The sequence below is a fragment of the Mustela erminea genome, chromosome X, assembly GCF_009829155.1.
Source record: "Mustela erminea isolate mMusErm1 chromosome X, mMusErm1.Pri, whole genome shotgun sequence".
Taxonomy (NCBI): domain Eukaryota; kingdom Metazoa; phylum Chordata; class Mammalia; order Carnivora; family Mustelidae; genus Mustela; species Mustela erminea.
This window is the reverse complement of record NC_045635.1, coordinates 110,853,915-110,862,464: the sequence shown is the minus strand read 5'-3', so window position 1 is coordinate 110,862,464 and position 8,550 is coordinate 110,853,915.

Genomic DNA, 8,550 nt, shown 5'->3' with positions numbered 1-8,550 from the left:
TCTCATTCTGCTAAAAACAGAGCATCTGATACATTTGAGATTTGCCTTACTTACAATTTCATTTCTCAGAAGGTTTAAGAAGCTTTGAGGGTAAATGATGCTATGGACCTAATTATGGTAGAATGGACCAGAATCTTGGGAGAAAATAACTATATCATCTGGGAATTCTTAAAATAAAGAAATTCTATGGCTAGTATTTCTAAAATGGAGGTTGGCTGTGAGGCCATAGACCTCTCTTTTCTAAATCTTTTAATTTCAAATTTCTTAAAGTCTTTGATGATAGCTTGACCAGAACAGACTCACAAGAGATTTAAGATGAAAATAGTCTCTTTCACTTTAAATACACAGCACAGAGCATGGAAACAGCACAGACTCAGCTCTCCTGGGTGTAGACAATACTTATTCAGCAATTTTATAAGGTCTAATTGACAGCAACTTTCTTGTCCTACAATCGGAGTCTACTAGACCCATCCCTATTGCATACTGATCTGTGACCTACTCTGAAACTTTACTAGGAAGCTGAATTTTATTTATCTTGTGGATATTTTTTTCCTCAGAGCTTTTTGATGTGTATATGGAAGGATTCAATCTAGGCTTCATGGTCATGTAGAATAATTCATTCATTTATCCATTCAACAAATATTTATTGATCTCTTACACTGTGTCAGTTCTCTTCTATTTGCTGAGGATATAGCAATGAACAAAAGAGACAAGATTTTCCTTCTTATTTAACTTGTATTCTGTGGGAATGAGACAGGAAACAAGTAACAAAGTAATTCAGATAGTAATGGCTGTTAAGATGAAAACAAAATGGTCATATGAAAGAGCAGTGGAACAAGATTGTTATCATAGGTGTTTGCTTTTAAGGAAGGTGATGTTTGAGTGGGGACCAAAACGATACAAAGTAGCTATTTGAAAATTTAGGGGAAGAGAGTATGCAGGAGAGGGAACAGTAAGTGCTAAGACTCTAAGGCAAAAACAAGTTTAGGGGTGCGTAGGTGGCTCAGTCGTTAAGCATCTGCCTTCAGCTCAGGTCATGATCCCAGGGTCCTGGGATTGAGCCCCGAATTTGGGCTCCCTGCTCTGTGGGGAGCCTGCTTCTTCCTCTCCCACTTCACCGGCTGTGTTCCTTCTCTCACTGTCTCTCTCTCTGTGAAATAAGTAAAATCTTAAAAAAAAAAAAAAAACCCCAAAAAAACCCCAAGTTTAACTGTTTGCCAGATAGGAGGTAAGTGTAGGTGAACACAGTGTAGGGTGACCAATCTTCCTGGTTTGTCCTGAGCTTTCTTGATTCTTACTACTGAAAGTTTCATGTCCCCAGAAACTCTTTATTTCCTGTGCCAGGTTTAGGATTACTACAGAAACTAATTAATGATATCCACCTCACAGAATAGTTTTTCTCCAAGCTAACCATGCTGTGGTCCTTCACTCTCAATTCAGATGATGTAGTTCATTCCAAGACCTCTCAATAACAAACCCAGATTTACTCCTGAAAATGCCTAAATCTACTTCTGATTTTTTTCCCCAATGTCCTCTTGAAGAGTGGTCCTTTGAAGTAGAGACCCTTCGGAAAGCATGAAACGACCACTGTCCATCATGGAGAAACTACAATTTGTTGCAGCATTCTTGCACTAATCTTGAACATCCTAGGATAGCCAGTTTTTTTCTTTTTTAACTTTATTTATTTATTTATTTATTTATTTATTTAAATTTTTTTATTTTTTATTTTTTATTTTTTTAATTATTATTTTTTTAATTTTTTATTTTTTATAAACATATATTTTTATCCCCAGGAGTACAGGTCTGTGAATTGCCAGGTTTACACACTTCACAGCACTCACCAAAGCACAAAACCTCCCCAGTGTCCATAACCCCACTCCCCTTCTCCCAACCCCCCTCCCCCCAGCAACCCTCAGTTTGTTTTGTGAGATTAAGAGTCACTTATGGTTTGTCTCCCTCCCAATCCCATCTTGTTTCATTTACTCTTCTCCTACCCCCTTAAGCCGCCATGTTGCATCACCACTTGCTCATATCAGGGAGATCATATGATAGTTGTCTTTCTCCACTTGACTTATTTTGCTAAGCATGATATGCTCTAGTTCCATCCACGTTGTCGGTTATTTTTAATAGTATTATGCTTAGCAAGGAGGTAAGACCCCTAACCTTGATTTTTCCACACAGACTACTCTCAAACCAATTATCTCATTTCCCCTGTGACTGTTCAACTGATTTTCTTTAATCCCAAGGCTCAGCTTTATGATTTGCTAAGCAGTGCTTCATCTTGTTCAGTTTGGCTTGGAGTTCCCTTCCACTGAGGTCAATTTGGATGCTAATTCTGGTATCCAAAACTTTACCTAAGCACTTCTTATTTTCTTTATATCATTCAAAATTTGGCAAATTTGTCTTCTGGGTTTTTATCTAAGTCATTTGACAAAAGTGTTGAACAGAGCAGGGCCCCGGGCTTGTAACTGGAGACATACTTCCAACATAGCATTAATCCATTAATCAATATATTAAGGGAAATTTGTTTAAGCAAGTATTAAATCTTAAAATTCCAAGCCTACTATGTTACCCATGATTTGGGATAAGGCATGTAATCATGAGACCAAAATATTGCCTAAAGATAAAGTTCTTCTCATTTGCTCTTGCAGATTACTGGCAGTAAAAGATGACAAGACTGGAAATGTGGCTGGAACAGGTAAAGGACAGTAGGTACACCTTGGAGGGAGAAAAAGAACCCTTGAAGCTGGTTCACATAGGCTTAACAATTTGGGAAAGACCAGAAGAGGAGGGGGCTTGAGGAGAAATGAAGAGTTAAATGACTTAGCCTTTTATTAAAGTTTTTTGTAATAATCCTACAGCTATAGAAAATATATAAACAAATGGGTATGATTGTCTTCCAGTAAAACTTCCATTAAAGAACCACACAATGTCCCAGATTTGATGGCCAGGCTGTAGTTTGCCAACTTCAGCTTTAGATGATTCAGAATCAACTTTATAGAGATATCCTCATCTAGGTCTGTGTGAATCCAGGAACACAGCTTCCACCCGCTATCCTACCTCCTCCTCCGTTAAGTTCTCCCAATTCTGAGATTCCACACATAGTTTGGGATCCCCTTAACCTCTCTTTTTATCCTGGCTGCCTTTCAGAATTCTTTCTTTAAAAAAAAAAAAAAGACTTTATATTTATTTGACAGAGAGCAAACAGGAGTGGGGGGAGGGACAGAGGGCAAGAATATTTCTTTTTTAAAATTTTTAAAAATATTTACTTATTTATTTTTAAAGGTTTTATTTATTTATTTGACAGAGAGAGAGGCAGCAAGAGAGGGAACACAACCAGTGGGAGTGGGAGAGGGAGAAGCAGGCTCCCCACCAAGAAGGGAGCCAGATGCAGGGTTCCATCCCAGGACCCTGGCATCAAGACCCGAGCGGAAGGCAGACACTTAGTGACTAAGCCACCCAGGTGCCCCTCCTTTTTTTTTTTTTAAAGGTTTTATTTATTTATTTGAGAGAAAGAGGGAGAATGCACACAAGCAAGGGGACGGACAAAGGGAGAAACAGGATCCCCGCTGAGCAGGGAGTCCAACATGGGGTTCCATCCCAGGAACCTGAGATCATGACCTCAGCTGCAGTCAGATGCTTAACTGACTGAGACACCCAGGCACCCCAGATGATTTCTTCCAGTCTTTCTCTTTCATGATCTGAAACAGGGACTGGCTCTCTGTTTCTGAAATCAGTCGTTTAAGAGATGGTTTAGATTTTGCATGCCCTAGGTCTCGGTGGCAACTACGCGGTTCTGCCATGGTAGCACAAAGCAGCCTTAGACATTACGTAAACAAATAAGCACAGCTGGACTCTAATAACGTTTTATCTCGGAAAACAGGTAGTGGGCTGCTTTCGACCCACATACTGTAGTTTGCCAACTGCTGATCTCGATGGGATGCTCACTCTTGTCGAAATCATATCCTCTAGCCCGCACACCACCTTGCATTTCTTTTTTGCATTATACTAATTGGGAACTACCCGTCCTCTCCAGGTCACCACAAACAGTGGTTCTGAGGCACCCATGGGGCTTGTGTCCTGTTTCTAAACAGCACTCCTTTGTGGAACTGTGTCCTCGGAATCCCTCACACACCTAAGGCCTAGAAGCACCCCCATTGATTTCATACTTCCCAATATCAGAGTCCTTTGAGAAGGTTGTTTTTAAGTCTGTTGGTTTTCATATCCCCCTCTCCTGGAGTGAAATGTCTGCCAGGGGTCCTGGGTGGCTCAGGTCGAGATCTCAGAGTCCTGAGATCAAGCCCCGCATCGGGCTCTCTGCTCGGCAGGGAGCCTGCTTCCCCGCACCCCCCATCTCTGCCTGCCTCTCTGCCTACTTGTGATCTCTCTCTGTGTCAAATAAATAAATAAAATCTTGAAAAAATGTCTGCCAATTTAATTATGAGGTGATGGCAATTGGCAGGGCTTAGCACCCATCGTGCGAAAGTTCAGGTTCTTTTCAGTGAACCCAACCAACCCAATGGATGCACTGACAGCCGTTTGCCAAGAGTCTCATCTCCTTTGGCTCCAGAGGTTATGAGCCTCCCTGGATGACTGAAGGCACTGCTGGCAATGGGCACTTGTTAAGAGCAGGTGACTGAGAAGAGCAACTAGGGAGTGAGGCACAGGGGATCCCTGCAAGGTGATGAATGCCAGCGACCGCTGTAGCTAAAAGAAGGAGTAAACCTTGCAGGTACATTCATTGTTCATGTCCCCACTTACTTTAGAATGCTGCATTTAGAAAAATGTGTGGAGATTCCTCAAGAAATTAAAAATAGAACTTCCCTATGACCCTGCAATTGCACTCCTGGGTATTTACCCCAAAGATACAGATGTCGTGAAAAGAAGGGCCATCTGTACCCCCAATGTTTATAGCAGCAATGGCCACGGTCGCCAAACTGTGGAAAGAACTAAGATGCCCTTCAATGGACGAATGGCTAAGGAAGATGTGGTCCATATACACTATGGAGTATTATGCCTCCATCAGAAAGGATGAATACCCAACTTTTGTAGCAACATGGGCCGGACTGGAAGAGATCATGCTGAGTGAAATAAGTCAAGCAGAGAGAGTCAACTATCATATGGTTTCACTTATTAGTGGAGCATAACAAATATCCTGGAGGACAAGGGGTGTTAGAGAGGAGAAGGGAGTTGGGGTAAATTGGAAGGGGAGGTGAATCGTGAGAGTCTATGGACTCTGAAAAACAATCTGAGGGGTTTGAAGTGGCGGGGGGGTGGGAGGTTGGGGTACCAGGTGGTGGGTATTACAGAGGGCATGGATTGCATGGAGCACTGGGTGTGGTGAAAAAATAATGAATACTGTTTTTCTGAAAATAAATAAATTAATTAAAAATATATAAATGCTATGGGACCATAAAAAAAAGTACACTTATTTCACCCAAATTTTAGATTGACTAAAACATGATATTCCACAGAAAAAGAGAAAGAAAGAGACATATGTATGGTCTCACTTCTGTGTGGAACCTGGAAAGGCTGAATAGGGGTGGTTACCAGGAGTTGGGGGCTGGAGGAATTGAGGAGGTGTTGATTAAAGGATACAAACTTCCACTTCTAAGATGAATATGTGCTGGGGACCTAACGCACAGCGTGGTGATTACAGTTAATAATAGTATGGATATCTTTGAAAGTTGCTAATAGAGTAGACTCTTAAATGTTCCCACTGCAAGAAAGAAGCAGTAATTAGGTGATGTGAGGAAGATGTCAGCTGATGCTCTAGTGGTGATCCGTTTGCAGTATATAAGGGTATCATATCATCAAACCTTCAATTTAGACTGTGTTATATGTCGGTTATATCTCCGTAAGCTGGGACAATATAAATTAACCCACATCTTCCTTAAATCTGAATTCAAAGAACAACTTAGTCTAAAAGTTCCGAGGCCAGATTTCTTGTCCTGGTTCTGCCTGAACATGCTGACCTTTATTTCTCTCCTCTGTAAAGCAAATGCATCTCACCAATTATTGTTTCTAAGGAACATTTTCTCCAGTCAACAGAGAAAACGTGGAAGCCACAGAAAGCCATAGGTAATGGAACAAGAATCCCAGAGAATTCCACAGTTTAGTTGTGACCGTTAAGTACATGTGGGCTCTTTTCCTGTTCCTGTGCTATTTTCACCGTCATGGTGTCACACTATCTATACAAAATGTGAACTGCTTTGCCACGGAAGGATTTTCCCACGGTACTAGACAATTGTTCAAGGGTCTTCTAGCTCTATGATTTCAAGTGTGTTTAGTTTCTTATGGTCAGTATAAAGACTTTAAAAAATAATGGCAAATAACATTTGTCTTTTTCCAATAAGCAAGACAATATAAAGCTTTTCATGGAAAATGAATGTTATAAATGTAAAAATAAATTATTTGTAAACTTAGAAGGCATTATGAAGATCCTTTATTTGTACTTGTTAGCCATGGTTTGGATTATAGCCCAAAGAAGAGTTCAGCCTGGTGAATAGAAGAACAGATGGTACCATTCCTTTCTCCCCAGGGAGAAGTATATGATACATACGTCTAGAAGTTAGCTTTTATGAAAATTACTAGAGAGGAACAAATATCATGTTTAGAAAAACCAGAAAACTTCTCTGATCTTAGAAGTTTAGAGTATAATTTCTTTTTCAAGAAAAATGATATTTTACTTAATAAGTTTTTTAATTCCTCTGTTAACATTTTGGAATACATCATATTTTAAAATTAATTTATTTATTTTCAGAAAAAACAGTATTCATTATTTTTTTTTTTACGACATCCAGTGCTCCATACAATCCGTGCCTTCTATAATACCCACCACCTGGTACCCCAACCTCCCACCCCCCCGCCACTTCAAACCCCTCAGATTGTTTTTCAGAGTCCATAGTCTCTTATGATTCACCTCCCCTTCCAATTTACCCCAACTCCCTTCTCCTTTCTAACACCCCTTGTCCTCCATGATATTTGTTATGCTCCACAAATAAGTGAAACCATATGATAATTGACTCTCTCTGCTTGACTTATTTCACTCAGCATAATCTCTTCCAGTCCCGTCCATGTTGCTACAAAAGTTGGGTATTCATCCTTTCTGATGGAGGCATAATACTCCATAGTGTATATGGACCACATCTTCCTTAGCCATTCGTCCGTTGAAGGGCATCTTGGTTCTTTCCATAGTTTGGCAACCATGGCCGTTGCTGCTATAACATTGGGGTACAGATGGCCCTTCTTTTCACGACATCTGTATCTTTGGGGTAAATACCCAGGAGTGCAATTGCAGGGTCATAGGGAAGTTCTATTTTTAATTTCTTGAGGAATCTCCACACTGTTCTCCAAAGAGGCTGCACCAACTTGCATTCCCACCAACAGTGGAAGAGGGTTCCCCTTTCTCCACATTCTCTCCAACACATGTTGTTTCCTGTTTTGTTAATTTTGGCCATTTAAACTGATGTAAGGTGATATCTCAATGTGGTTTTTTTTTTTCTTATAATTTTTTATTTTTTATAAACATATATTTTTATCCCCAGGGGTACAGGTCTGTGAATCACCAGGTTTACCCACGTCATAGCACTCACCAAAGCACATACCCTCCCCAATGTCCATAATCCCACCCCCTTCTCCCAAACCCCCTCCCCCCAGCAACCCTCAGTTTGTTTTGTGAGATTAAGAGTCACTTATGGTTTGTCTCCCTCCCAATCCCATCTTGTTTCATTGATTCTTCTCCTACCCACTTAAGCCCCCATGTTGCATCACCACTTCCTCATATCAGGGAGATCATATGATAGTTGTCTTTCTCTGCTTGACTTATTTCGCTAAGCATGATACGCTCTAGTTCCATCCATGTTGTCGCAAATGGCAAGATTTCATTTCTTTTGATGGCTGCATAGTATTCCATTGTGTATATATCCCACATCTTCTTGATCCATTCATCTGTTGATGGACATCTAGGTTCTTTCCATAGTTTGGCTATTGTGGACATTGCTGCTATAAACATTCGGGTGCACGTGCCCCTTTGGATCACTACGTTTTTATCTTTAGGGTAAATACACAATAGTGCAATTGCTGGGTCATAGGGCAGTTCTATTTTCAACATTTTGAGGAAACTCCATGCTGTTTTCCAGAGTGGCTGCACCAGCTTGCTTTCCCACCAACAGTGTAGGAGGGTTCCCCTTTCTCCGCATCCTCGCCAGCATCTGTCATTTCCTGACTTGTTGATTTTAGCCATTCTGACTGGTGTGAGGTGATACCTCATTGTGGTTTTGATTTGTATTTCCCTGATGCCGAGTGATATGGAGCACTTTTTCATGTGTCTGTTGGCCATCTGGATGTCTTCTTTGCAGAAATGTCTGTTCATGTCTTCTGCCCATTTCTTGATTGGATTATTTCTTCTTTGGGTGTTGAGTTTGCTAAGTTCTTTATAGATTCTGGACACTAGTCCTTTATCTGATATGTTGTTTGCAAATATCTTCTCCCATTCTGTCAGTTGTCTTTTGATTTTGTTAACTGTTTCCTTTGCTGTGCAAAAGCCTT